This window comes from Melopsittacus undulatus, chromosome 4 (genome assembly GCF_012275295.1).
Source record: "Melopsittacus undulatus isolate bMelUnd1 chromosome 4, bMelUnd1.mat.Z, whole genome shotgun sequence".
In the NCBI taxonomy this organism is placed as follows: domain Eukaryota; kingdom Metazoa; phylum Chordata; class Aves; order Psittaciformes; family Psittaculidae; genus Melopsittacus; species Melopsittacus undulatus.
Window position 1 is genome coordinate 64,192,164 of NC_047530.1, and position 13,143 is coordinate 64,205,306.

The window sequence follows — 13,143 nt, forward strand, 5'->3', positions numbered from 1 at the left end:
AGTCAGGCTAAACAAGTAGCCTGATTTTAAAACTGCTGAACAGACAAGCAACTCCCACTCTGCAGGGAAGCTGCTGGAGTGCTCAACACTTGAGAATTAGAGCACTCTGTAATCTCTGCTCCTAGTCTGCCTTCAGAGAATTATGGCTTTAAACAAAAGTCTATTGACTACTAATCCCTTCCATGAGAGTAAAATAAACAAACACAGCTTTTGGTAGGAGTCTGGACATTGTGCTAGTTACAGAGCTTTGACTGGAAATGTGATAGCAGGTGCAAGGGGCAAAGATTTGTGTGCTCACTCTCAGTAATTCGCAGGACACGCTTGGATTTTGCCTGTGGTCCCCTACATCATATTAAGGTAATCTTTACAAAAACCACTGTATACTCCTGTTTCACTAGACCTCTTGACTACATCCTTTTAAGTTCCTGACCTTAAACAGTAGTTTAATAGACTTTTTTGACATTCTGTACCGCAATTCCAGCCCCTCATGGATTAAACATTTTGTTTCCTATTTTAGAGTGAGTCCTCTCCCTCTCTGCTGTGAAACAGCTTCGAGCAGAAGTAGCAAACATCAGAAGACAAAACAGTAACTGCATCTGACAAAGCCCTCAAACTATATTTTATAATCTCATAGGCAAAGTGCTATTGTGTTATTTATTGTCTAGATTTTAAGTTTCAATTAAAGAGATGATATTCTGGATAACAGGAAAACACTGTTCCAGAACTCCTAATTAGACTGACTGTACAAAATATTTTATGAACCTAAATTCCCTTTCTTATTTCCTGACTCAGGAGGACTTCTAAAAAATGGACAAACAGAAAAGATTATATGGACCTGCTTAGTTTATGTTCCAGTTAAGAGCACAAAACCCTGTTTTTATGAACTTTTGGTCAATAAAAAAGCCATAGTAATGTCAAGATAAATATGAAACTAATAAAATAATGCCATTTTTCTGGAATAATTTTATAAAATCAAGTTCTCTAAAGGGAGGGGGGAAAAAAACCCCTACATAAAGCTTGAATGAGTAAAAAGAAGTGGTGACATTAATAATTCAAAGTAGTCATGCTGTTTTCTTAAATTTGTTGTCCTTTCAGGTTGCCCTTGAGAGTCTTGGACACAATAAGAAAAGGACATTATTTCAGGACCACTAAGACTGGAATCAATTTCAACCTTGTAATTTTGATTTCTCAGTGTAATCACAGTAAATCCAAAAGGTGAGAAAAAGACCTAAGAGGCAATACACAAATTTATTCCTGAACTTGCTGTAAGTTATCTTATTATTACTTTGAATATTTTTTTATTCATATATATACTTTAAACTTCAGAGAATACAATAATGTCCCAAACTGATCTAGAAAACCTTTTGGTGTCTGAGGCCAATAGAGGAAAAAAAGGACTGTAAGAGATAAGCTGACCGTTCTATACCCACATCCTTTGCAAGCAGATTTATCCTTCTGTTTTGGTGTATACTACAATGTAAATGACTTTGTAGTATTAAAGTATATGCAATACCCAAGAAGGAAAAGCAATAACAGCAGTGAGTTGAACACTATGAGAACAGAGGGCTCTTGTCCATCTACCCAATTCTATTACCAAGAATTGCTTAGTAATTTCAATAAATGACGGAGTCTTTAAAAAGCACAAGAATGAAGGTAGTTGTCTAGTGTCTATTCCTCCTTTTCCACAGTGCCCTTGACTGGAGCCAGAGCCAGTAGCACTGCAGGTCAGAAAAGCACCACTCTTCCTGTACTGCATGGCCTGCCAAAACATGCCGTGACATATCTCCTCCAGTGTTTTTAAGATTCAGCCTAGGCTGGCTCTCCTTTTAAAGACAGACGGCTTGCCTGCTTTAAACTCAAGCTTATCTAGATCACTAGCCTCCTTTTATTCTGCCACTGACATTTGTTGGTATGCACTGGAAGTAATCTACCAGTATCAAATAGATAGATCCCCTTTATTAAACATAATTTCCAGAAGATGAGGCATGTTTAGCCCTAGTTTACAATTAAGTGTTGTAAATACCATGCTTTGCAATCTGCTGATAAAAACACCCACTCCAGAGATTAGGCAGAATCTACGCTGCCTTCCTTTCACTCTCAGAGCTTCCACTACAGGGAATAGTTTGATGCTGCAGCCACAGAAGTTCTTCCCTTTAAGATCATCACAAAGGGCTCCTGACTGCCCCTCTAAACTGACCCTGCTAACTTTGCATTTAATTTGACATTAGGGTCAGTTCTGCCACACTGGATCTTCCTTACAAATACACATGTATGTGTTTAGAAATGAAAAATATGAGCCACATCTTAATTTTGTTTACAAAATATTCTAGGCTACACCTAAAAGCAGAATTGTGAGTATAGAAGGAAAAAAAGGATGTCTTAGATTGAAATATTTCATCATAAAGACATTTTTTCATTACACAGAATTGCAGGTTTTCATGGGATTTAAAAGTCTGAAACTTGAAGAGGAATATGAATGACACCATTCCTGTTTAATACATGTTTGTGTAATACAAAGAAAGGAAAAGACATGGAGTGAAAGAAAATACCTTCATTAGTAAGTTAAGCCGTGGATATAACTAAGACACCTGGAAAGAGTTAGGTAAATAGAATATTTGTAGTTATGGGCTACAACTTTACATCTAACTTTATATCTAACTTCATAGGAAAAAGAAGCGTTCAGTTAAATTCATTAAGTGGCATAGACCTAGGACTGGCAATAAATACGAATGCTTGGCACACTGAGAAAAAAAAATAAGGTAGAAGTAAATAACTTTTCAGCTGCATTGCATTTGCGTTGGTTTGAGTTTGGTTCAGGTTTTTTGTCTTGGGGCTTATTGTTGGTTTGGGGTTTCTAAAAACGAACGCTAGGGGGCAATGCAGCAGGAATCCGTATGCGGCCCATGCTGGGATTGTTTCACAGCCGTGTCCACGCAGCACACGTGGGCTCGTACTTCCAGGGCTTGGGAACTTGTGACAGAAAGCTTCAATGCTCTCTCCTGAAAGATATTTTTACCGTTTCCAGACGATCATATGGTTTTTGTTGGGTTGTTTGTTTGTTTGTTGTTTATATATAGTAAATTGCCAGTAATGCTAATAGGCTCAGCATAAATCTGATTATGGTAACACTTACATGGCTACTCATACTGAGTGGCACATTTGAAAGCTGGGTTAAAACAAAGGCTGTAGTTCTTGAGTTTAACTGTACTCCTAAACTAAATAATTATGCTCTTGTTTAAGAGTTACCCTGAACAGTCAGCCTTGGATTTTCTCTTCAATTTCTGTTGAACAACATCATAATTAGGATGTTTCACTTCTAAAGTACAGCTTTCAGATAAATCACATACAGGCTTTACTACAAATATGATACTTCGTCACTCTATATAGTTTCATTGATACCTGGGGATGAACAGACATCCTGTTTTTTTGGGGTTTTTTTAATAGCCCCCAGTTATCTTCAAACACTTTCATTTATTGTGTTGCTAAGCTTATTGCATTAGTGGGTACGAGGTTCCATAACAAAATGATTATACATTTTTAAGAGCTCTTTAGAATTTTCAGATTTTTAGAGTATTTTTCTTACACTGTATAAAAAAAAAAAAAAAAAAAAAACAACAAAAAAACCAATCAAAAACATCCACACCCCACAAAAAAACAAAACCACCACACAACCTGGTTGCTGAAATCTGCTTTAAGAACAAGACTGTGAAAACCCCATCTAACACAAGCTGCTTTGAAACCTTTTCTCTCAAATACTTCGCTTGTAGGCAATTACACTCTTACCACAGTAAACACCACCCTTGCACTACCTTTTAACTTCCTGTTAAAGTATCAGTAAAATAAGCTATATTTTGATTCAGATATGATCTTCCTTGTTATATGCATTATCTATCTGGTTTTTATTACTTCAAACTATCACAACACTTACCTTCACACAGGACTTCCAGCTTTTCTTTGAAAAAGGCCAATAATATTCTTTAATGCTTCATGGACACATTCTAAAATAATATAAAACTTTATTTCCAGCTGGGACTGGAAGTCAAGTCATCTGTATGTCCCTCTCCATATACGAGGCACAATTCAGATAACTGATAGAACAACTCTCCTGACTGTAAAAGCAAAGCTATTTACTGATTTCACCTGCCTAGGAAATACTTCTTTCTGTTTTTAACTTCCAAAACTATTTCAGCTGATGTTCCTAATGACAGAAAATTGTTCATTACCAGATGACAAGAAAATGCCAAGAACTTGTACGTGACTTTTGTGGAAGGAGCTCTAACAGGAAAAGACACAGTGTAACATAGGTAGAAATTAACAGAAAGGATAATTGTTTCCATTGTCACTTGCACTCATCACTTCATTAATTCTTTTGAAGCAGCTGTACAAGAATTACATAATGAACCCATATGAAGCACATGAAATGCTCCAAACTAAACTGGTTTGAAAACTGAATGTTGGGGAGGGGGGAAGTAATTATGTCAAGAAACCACTCTGTACCCAAGCAGCTTACATCTGTGGCCTTGGGATGACTGAAATAACTGAATCCCACCACGGTTTAGGGTGGACTCACATTCCTTTTTTTAGATTTTTATATAAGAAAAGGACACTTAAATAAAACCTCCCTGTGATGTGCCCTTCAGACTCAATAGAGTATGAGTGGAACCAGCCGCCAGAATTACACAGACCATCTTTAATGATTTTCAGCTGGAAAACCATTCAAAGTGACACTGCTCTATTTGCTAAGGCTTTCCCCTTCGGTAACTCCACACTGGCATTCTACTGCAAATATTAATTACTAATTAAAATGATACTTCCTCCCAACCACACATAATAGTAATTACGTAAAAGAAATTACAGGTCCATTTAGGGGAGCAGGGAAAAGGGAAAGAGAGTCCTTTGTATCACTTGCATTGCATTAGCCCCATCTGACCAGGGCACATGTGAATCCTACAGGACTCTGCCTTAGGCTTGTATATTTTGCATTTACATCCTTCACACACAACTGAGATTTTGCCTGAAGATGGCCATCTCCATCAGGATAAATTTCATCCTCAGCACACAGAGAGCCTCCTGTTTTAGCACGGTTTTGCAAACACTATTCTCAGAACCTGCAAGATCAGTACATCCATATGCTTTTAATATGCCAACAAGCCCAGGCACAGAGATAGCCAGCAACCAAAAGCTGGAAACCAGCAGAAGAGAGGGAATGCCTGGTCCCTGCTTCTGCCCAAATAAACACAGCCTTGGACAGATCTGAAAAATCTCACTTCCTTCACCACCTTCTACTTTCCCACATTCTCCCATTCATTCCCCTGTTACAAATTCCAAGATAATTACAAATTTCCAGCATACTAGAGAAAAAAAAAAAAGGAAAGAAAAAAATCAGTCAGATTCATAGGGTCTTACATATGTTCAGGATCTTCTCAGAAAGGTTCTTTTATTCTAGTATAGAAACTTACTAAAAGAAGTAAGTGATGTGACCTTGATTAAAAACATCAAGCACCCCTTTACTAAGAGGGTCTCCATAAAAATACAATTAGAAGAACTTACATAAATACCAGGTAGTACAGCAAAACTGCTGGTCTTTTTAACTTTTGTTTTCCGTGATATTTCATTATGAAAATAAAAAAACAAAACAAAATCAAATTGTTCACTACAGGTTACTCCATGAATGACACATCCAGAAAAAGAAGAAACACAGCTTGCAGTGATCAGTTCATTTTGACTTTAATATAAGCTTACACCAAACTAGAAGAAAAGTAATACACAACAATAATACATAATGTTTATATAAACATTATTACTCCCCAGCCCCCCCCAAAAAACTATTCCACCTAAACTGCAGTTTTAAACAAAACTACAAAACAGACTTAATGGTGAACATCATGAAGCACTACATTGCTTTATATTATTCCCATTCACAATATAATGACACCTTAAAAAAATTATTCAGATAAATCAATCCTTGTTTACAGTCACAAATTGCTAATGCCCTATCAAGAATTCTCAACAACCAAAGTCTCAACAACCATACTTGAAACAAGTCCATTATGGTAACACTTTAAAGTGTCTTAAATATACTTAGCTGTGCATTCAGTTTAGTAAGATATGGTGCACATTACGTATCAAAGAAATGCTAAAGAAAATATACCATGTGTAGTTTTTCCCCATCCAGACAGTTCATTGTGATTCTTCAACGCTAAGAGAAACAGGCTAGCTTTGCCCACTGCTGCGTTGGGAAGGAAAGGATTGAAAAGTTCATGCCTGTTTCAGTTCATCCAGCAAATACTTTCAGCTGTCTGACCCAGTACCTGGTAGTCAGTGGAATGCAACAACCTGCACCTCCATTAGCAAGCTAGAAAATAACTAGAAGACAAATAACTGTAAAATAACTGGAAGACAACATGGAGATCACTATTACTTCTGTAAAGTATTGCTCATATTCCAAACTTGAAATCTGAGATGTTTGGAATAACTGGAGCACCTTTCATATGAAGACAGGCTGAGAAAGTTGGGGCTGTTCAGCCTGGAGAAGAGAAGGCTGCGTGGAGACCTCATAGCAGCCTTCCAGTATCTGAAGGGGGGCTACAGGGATGCTGGAGAGGGACTCTTCATTAGGGACTGTAGTGATAGGACAAGGGGTAATGGGTTGAAACTTAAACAGCAGAGGTTTAGATTGGATATAAGGAAGAAATTCTTTACTGTAAGGGTGGTGAGGCGCTGGAATGGGTTGCCCAGGGACGTTGTGAATGCTCCATCCCTGGCAGTGTTCAAGGCCAGGTTGGATGAAGCCTTGGGTGATATGGTTTAGTGTGATGTGTCCCTGCCCATGGCAGGGAGGTTGGAACTAGATGATCTTAATGTCCTTTCCAACCCTAACTATTCTATGATTCTGTGATTAGTTTGATCAGATACTAAAAGATTCCTCGCTTGAAATAAGGATCTAATACTTAATAATTTAATAGACTGGTTTTATATAGCATTAAGATTTATAACCTGAAGATGAACCTGCTTGGCAAGTGAAAGATGCAACAGCTAGTCATGGTAGCCTTGCTCCAGTGTTTGTAATAAATATGGAGCTTCAAAACGGTAAGAAAAACAATTTCTATTTTTTCAGCTTAAAACCCTAAATTGCCTACTTTGGTAACCTTCTCTTCCCTGCTAAGATACCTTGGTATTTTCAACAAAAAATGTGATTGAGCTAGTTCCCTCCTAGAAGGGTATTCATTTGCAGAGCAGCATCTCCTACTCCTGCCTGGAGTCATCCAGAGGTGAAGAAAAGCTGCAGGTTCTACCACCACCTCCACGAAGTGGAACTGAGGTAAACAGAAGAGAAGAAAGCCCATGCCTCATAAAGGTTATGCAGATATACAGGCTCTTGTTTGGAAGTGAAAGAGCTGCGCCCAGATGCATTTGGTTTCCTCGATCTAATTGATGTATTGATCAAAGTATTTTTAAGACATAACCATTGCATAAATGTGATAAGCATTTTAACACCTACCAGATCTACCTAGGTGCTAAGACCTACTGAATCCTGTAATTGCATCAGTTACAAGGCTTGGAAAAAGGAAATTCCTGATGTTAAACAGAGACATTCTGGGTTCTAAGGAATTGAAAAAGGCTTCCCTATGACTCAAAATCAGTTGAAGCTGGAGAAAACTGAAGTTCACAGTGGTTTAATAAAGGCACTATTACAGAAACTTTCGTATAACTTCCCATCCCTCTGACAACTGCAAAACTGCAATACGTAACTGAAGCTGATCCATGTCTCTTGTAGCTTGAACCCACTTTCTGTAATTCAGTCTAACTGTAATCTAATTGTACACAAAGCAATTTACCGCAAAAGAGACGACCTGACCTGGACTGTAAGTGTCCAGCTTATGGAATAGGAGGCACTGAAAGTCCTCCAGCTGAGGCACCAGCAACAACTCACATGCAAGCCATTTTGGAACACTGCCCTTTGCACTCGTATTCTGCCACACTTGCACCCAGAAGAGGCCACCAAGGTCCCAGACCCTGTGTGGGTCCTCAGTCCTTTGGGTAATGCGTGAAAACATACAGAAACGTAGAGATGGAAACCCGCTACAAAATGTATGGTTAAACATGAATGAAGTATTGAAAAAACAGAAGATTCAACCCAAAAACTAACTCAAGGCCATCAACTTCATGATGAAGGATACATGGCAACAGTATTCTGTTGCCATTTAAGGGATTCAAGGGAAGAAACAGCTCAAAAACAGTGAGAAAATGGTGTAAAAGAAATGGAAGGAATAGTCTACACAGGCCTTAGAAAGAAGGCAACACTGGGAAACGACTGGTCCTATAACAGCTAGGAACACGGCTCATTGAAGCAAGGGGAAAAACCCCACAAGAAGAAAAGCAGAATTTGGTAAACAAAGAGGGGAAAAAAAATTACTTAAGCCTTTATCTATTTTTCTCCTACCTCCTAGAGACACCCTTCAAAAGGATAAGAACTATCCACACCTGAATTTCCTAGAAAAAGCTCAAAACTGTAGGATGAATTTATGTCACGGGATCCAAGAATCTCCCCCAGGTTTAATTTTCCCACAAACTGCAGGATTCCTCTGTTAAAAATCATGGTTAAAAATAATAAAAAAAAAATAATAAATCATTGTTCTTTCACCAAGAGTAGCAATTTCTCAGCAAATAGATTGTCACTCATGTTGCAAGTTCTGTCACTTATCTAGAGTGAATTATGTGCAAAATTCAGTACAAGAACCTACCTTGCTGTTCCATTTAAGACAGACTATGACAATAACATCTACTTGAAATTTGTTAACCATGTATCTTTAGAAGATAGGAGCTATTACTAGGACTAATATTACTGAAGCTAGGTAATACCATCAGAATTTTTTTCAAGGGAAAACGAACATTTGAAATGGCTCATTTCAAAACAATAAGATGCTTAATTTGCCCTTACATATGCTTCACTTCATTCCAGTTAAAAACGGGAAAACATTTTCATTTTCTTCTGTAATTCAGAAAATTGTCGACTGCAAGAAAATGTAAATGTGTTTTATTCCAGGGAACACTATATTAAAGCCTGAAGTTTTAGAACAGAACAAAGAATAGTCATAATGATTTGAAAATTTCTTTGTTTTACTGTTCTTTGGCTTTTAGTATTTGGACACGCAAACAAGAATTATCTTTCAGAAGTTCTGGGGTCTTTTTGTAATTTACTTTCTCTTTAATATATTTGCTCAAAATGTGAGGTGAAGAATCTTTCGCAAGAACAAAATGACCGTCAAAGCTGAATGAGGAGAAACTGGTAAATGAGGCCAAAACAAATCTATAACATACCACGAAACTAAATTTCCAGCATAGGATGCATTGCTCTATGGAGGTTTAAGACCATCACCATACACTTAAATTTAAATCTGTAAGAACCTCTTCTCATCTGTAGAAACAACATAGCATAAACCCTATTTACCAAGACAAGGAGAGAGGCAGTTTCTTTCTGAAGTCTTTTCACATTTTATTTCACAAATCTAAGAAAATTTTTCAGCTTCTTAGAAATAAACCAGATTTAGAAATCAATTTACACTCCAAGTAATAAGTTAATTTCATGAATAAATTAAAAGCTACAAAAAAATTGGGAAAAGTCTACCATGAACATTTTATCTACCATTAGCGATGAGTATATTCTTTGCTAGGAGCAAAGAGCAGTGAACTTTCTCCCCCAGCAACCATAATGTGTATAAGAACTGAATAAAACATGATTCATTAAAGCAACCAAATCAGTAAATCTAGATGGTAAAAGACAGCTTTGGAAGAAGTAGATATCACCATAAATCTCAAACAAAATGGCATTTCTTATCTTGTAATGACAAAAGTTGGTCTTCACAGGTGCTAAGGCATGATCACCGGAAGTCTCACTGTAATTATACAGACACAAATGAATCATGTGACAATATAAAGACCTCAGACCCCTTAGCATTTTCCCACTGAAATCAGTGATGCTATTTCAGTAGAGGCAGGTCTTGCCTATAAAGGACCTGAGCCGACCCCTTCAGAAACAGTGACAACCCTTCTCCCAGACCACTAATGATACTGCATTTTTACAACAGCACAGGATGGTTCAGCTCTGACCTCTCAGCATCTACCCCCACACAAAAGCCCCTTGAAGTTTCTCAGCCCATTGAAAGACACACTTCTGACCAGATTTTCAGCCATCTGCAACAAGAGACAAGTCCCCGCTGGAAACAGCCACTAATACCGCTGCATTGAACCTTGGAGTTAAGACAGAGCAAATACTCACTGGCAGAAATTAGAAAGTGTGTTCCCAATGTAGTGAGCCCAGGCTACTGCCTCAACAAAAGTGGATTGAACTAAACTTCCTATTACTCAAAAAAATCATCATTTCGGCTACCCTAAACATTCTGACCCCAAGCACTGATTTTCAATCTGCTGCACGAGCAGCTTGCTCCTTGCATAGCATATTCATATTTTACACATAGCAATGGAACACAATGCTGAGATTATATTACAGTGATTAACTAAGTAAGGCAGTGAAGTGGATTAATAAGCAGATTACTCTAGAATCACCAGGAGTTCAGTGTGAGCTCTCTCCTGTGTATATTTAAGAACAAACTCTTCTTACACATTCCTGTTAGGAGTTTCTGTTACTAATTTAACCTATACATATTCTGAAAGACACATCAGCAACAGTGTTTGTGCAGGTTGTCTGAAGATCTTGGAGAGGGCAGGGAAAGACAGAAATGAAAGACTCCCCAAACCAAAAAGCATTTCCAGCAAAGCTTCTGTTAGAAGAGTTTAATACGACATTTCCTACTATCCACAAGTGACTGATGCCCAGCAGCTAACTGTAAAATTAAATAATGGGGGGGTGAGGGGGGGGAATCTTTCACTACAGAAGTTTTGAGCTGGTTTAATTTATTTCTTGTTCATACACTTCTGATCACCTTTTAAAGCTTCAGAGGACCACAAGTATTTTCACAGCTAATTTCATTATAGTAGTTTGAAGGAGAAGAGGAAAGAACACCTCTCTTTTGTTAAAATCAAAACATATCTTACATCTCTAGTGACAGCTCAGTTCAATGCTGTGCTGTAATTGCGATTCCAAAATTTACTGAAAAGTGATGACACAAACATAGAAAAAAAGCACTCCATACATAGTACCTAGGGATTAATCCTGACAGTTTCAAAACACTGATTCTGTAAAAGCACAGCTGGAAGTTGCAGGACAACTGAAGCTCAAAAGCAAGAGGTTCAGGCTGCTGGCAAAGAGGAACCCTTAAGGATGGAACAGAGAAACTAATTAGGCTTCCTAGTCCATCAGAGATAAAACTCTGTTCAGTGTAGCCTTAGCAATAAATATTGACACAGTACCATTACCATCCTTTGAAAGCTGTATCTACACTTACTATCACAGTGCTAAACACAGTATTGTTCCACTTTCATCTAAATTGTCCATCCTTTAAAAAGAAATCTCAGCAACACCTCCCAGTTTGCTTCTTATCTTCATCTTCTCCATCAAGATGGATATTTTCAGCACACTTGTGGAAAATCTTCTCCTTTAGCCAATCTGTTCTGAATATAGTTATTGCATATCTTTGTGCTCAAAAGCGACACACTGTTGAGCAGGTTAGGGCTTTTTCTTGTGCTACGTCCTAAACATCAACTCTGGAAAACTGAGCACATGCTACTGACTGTGGTTTCCCTATAGCAAACTGTGTGACCTTTCCATCACTGTCCTCCTACTCTTTCTGTATCCTTATTTCAGAAATTGTGTAAGCACAGGAAAACCAAGAGTTGATGAAGAAGTAACAGGATATGAATGAGTAACTCAGCAGTCAAAGAGCAGAAGGAAGACTTGCCACCACTCAGCTCTGAAGATAAATGAGACAGAAGGCGAGGGAAAGGCTAAATATGGAGAAAGCACAGCTGCCAAGAAAGGAACTATCTAAAGAGAACAGGAAGGCAGCCATGGAAATACCCATTTCAGGATACCTACTTTCAGGATGGGCAGGTGGTGTATCTCACTGGAATCCCAGACCCAGTAAAGCTTTCACCTGGATCAGGAGTTTACAGCCAAACACCATTTGTTTATCAAACTCTTCTTGGAAAGCATTCCTGTGTTAACTGTTTCTTCATTGCCCATTCAGAGATTTATCTTCTGCATCAAAACAATAAATTTAAAACCTTCCCCCAATGAACTGTGAAAATCATGGGAAATCTCTACTAGGACCAGAAGAAAAGGTTGCTTCCTGTTTAAAGAGTAGTTCCCTTTCCACTGGGCATATTCCGGCTAAAGCCTGTGTTTAATGCTGACATATAAGCAGCATTAATGTGCACTAGTCACAAGGGACACACCTCAGCGTGATGCAGCATATCCCAGCAGCCTCAATGTTTCCAAAAGCATGAAGAAAAATCAGACAAAACACTGAAAAACCACTTTCTGCAGGCTTAAAAGCTCTAGCCACTTCATGTTGAAATGCAATCATTTACAGTCAGGCCCTGGTGCTGGCTACAGCTCACGTAGCAAAGGCTCAAAGCACATAAAAGTAGACTTTACTGTTACCTTGCAAGACATCAACTGAGTGTTGTGCCACTGGCCTTCTATTTTCACAGCAATAGCTCACAAGCATAAACACATCCAAGAGTTTCCTCCAGCCACCTCCCCTGAGACCAACAGCACACTGTATAAGTCAATGGGAGCGGGTGTGGACTGGGCAGCTGTAGCCTCCTGCCCACATAGAATATCATCTTTAGAAGATGAATATACAGGTAGATGGTCTGCAGCCATTGCTGGAATAATAGATGAGACTCCAAACTTTGCTTAATTCTAAATCACCTGGGCTGCTCTGTCTTGTTGGCTATTGGGTTCATCCTCTATGGATCTATATGAGCTTAAGCCATAAAACTTGGAGTGTGCTGTAGAACCACAGCTAGATCATTGAATGCCATAAAAACTGTTTGTATAACATATTAAAAATATTAACATTTTCAAAACTTAAAAGCCATACCAGAATTTAGTTATAGAAACATCTTCTAGTCCTGAAGCCATGTATCATGCCTGACAGAAGCATTTTGTATTGCAGGAAGGTATCCTAATTTACCATTAAAAGCGATGTAAAAATGTAATTACATTTTTTTCTGCTC

The 13,143-nt window shown here is 38.1% G+C and overlaps 1 protein-coding gene across 1 annotated transcript in view; it reads right to left on the minus strand.

Moving 5' to 3' along the window:
• The window catches only part of ANK3 (ankyrin 3), a 369,399-nt gene that overhangs the window by 286,597 nt on the left and 69,659 nt on the right, over nt 1–13,143 (minus strand). The window lies entirely within an intron of this gene.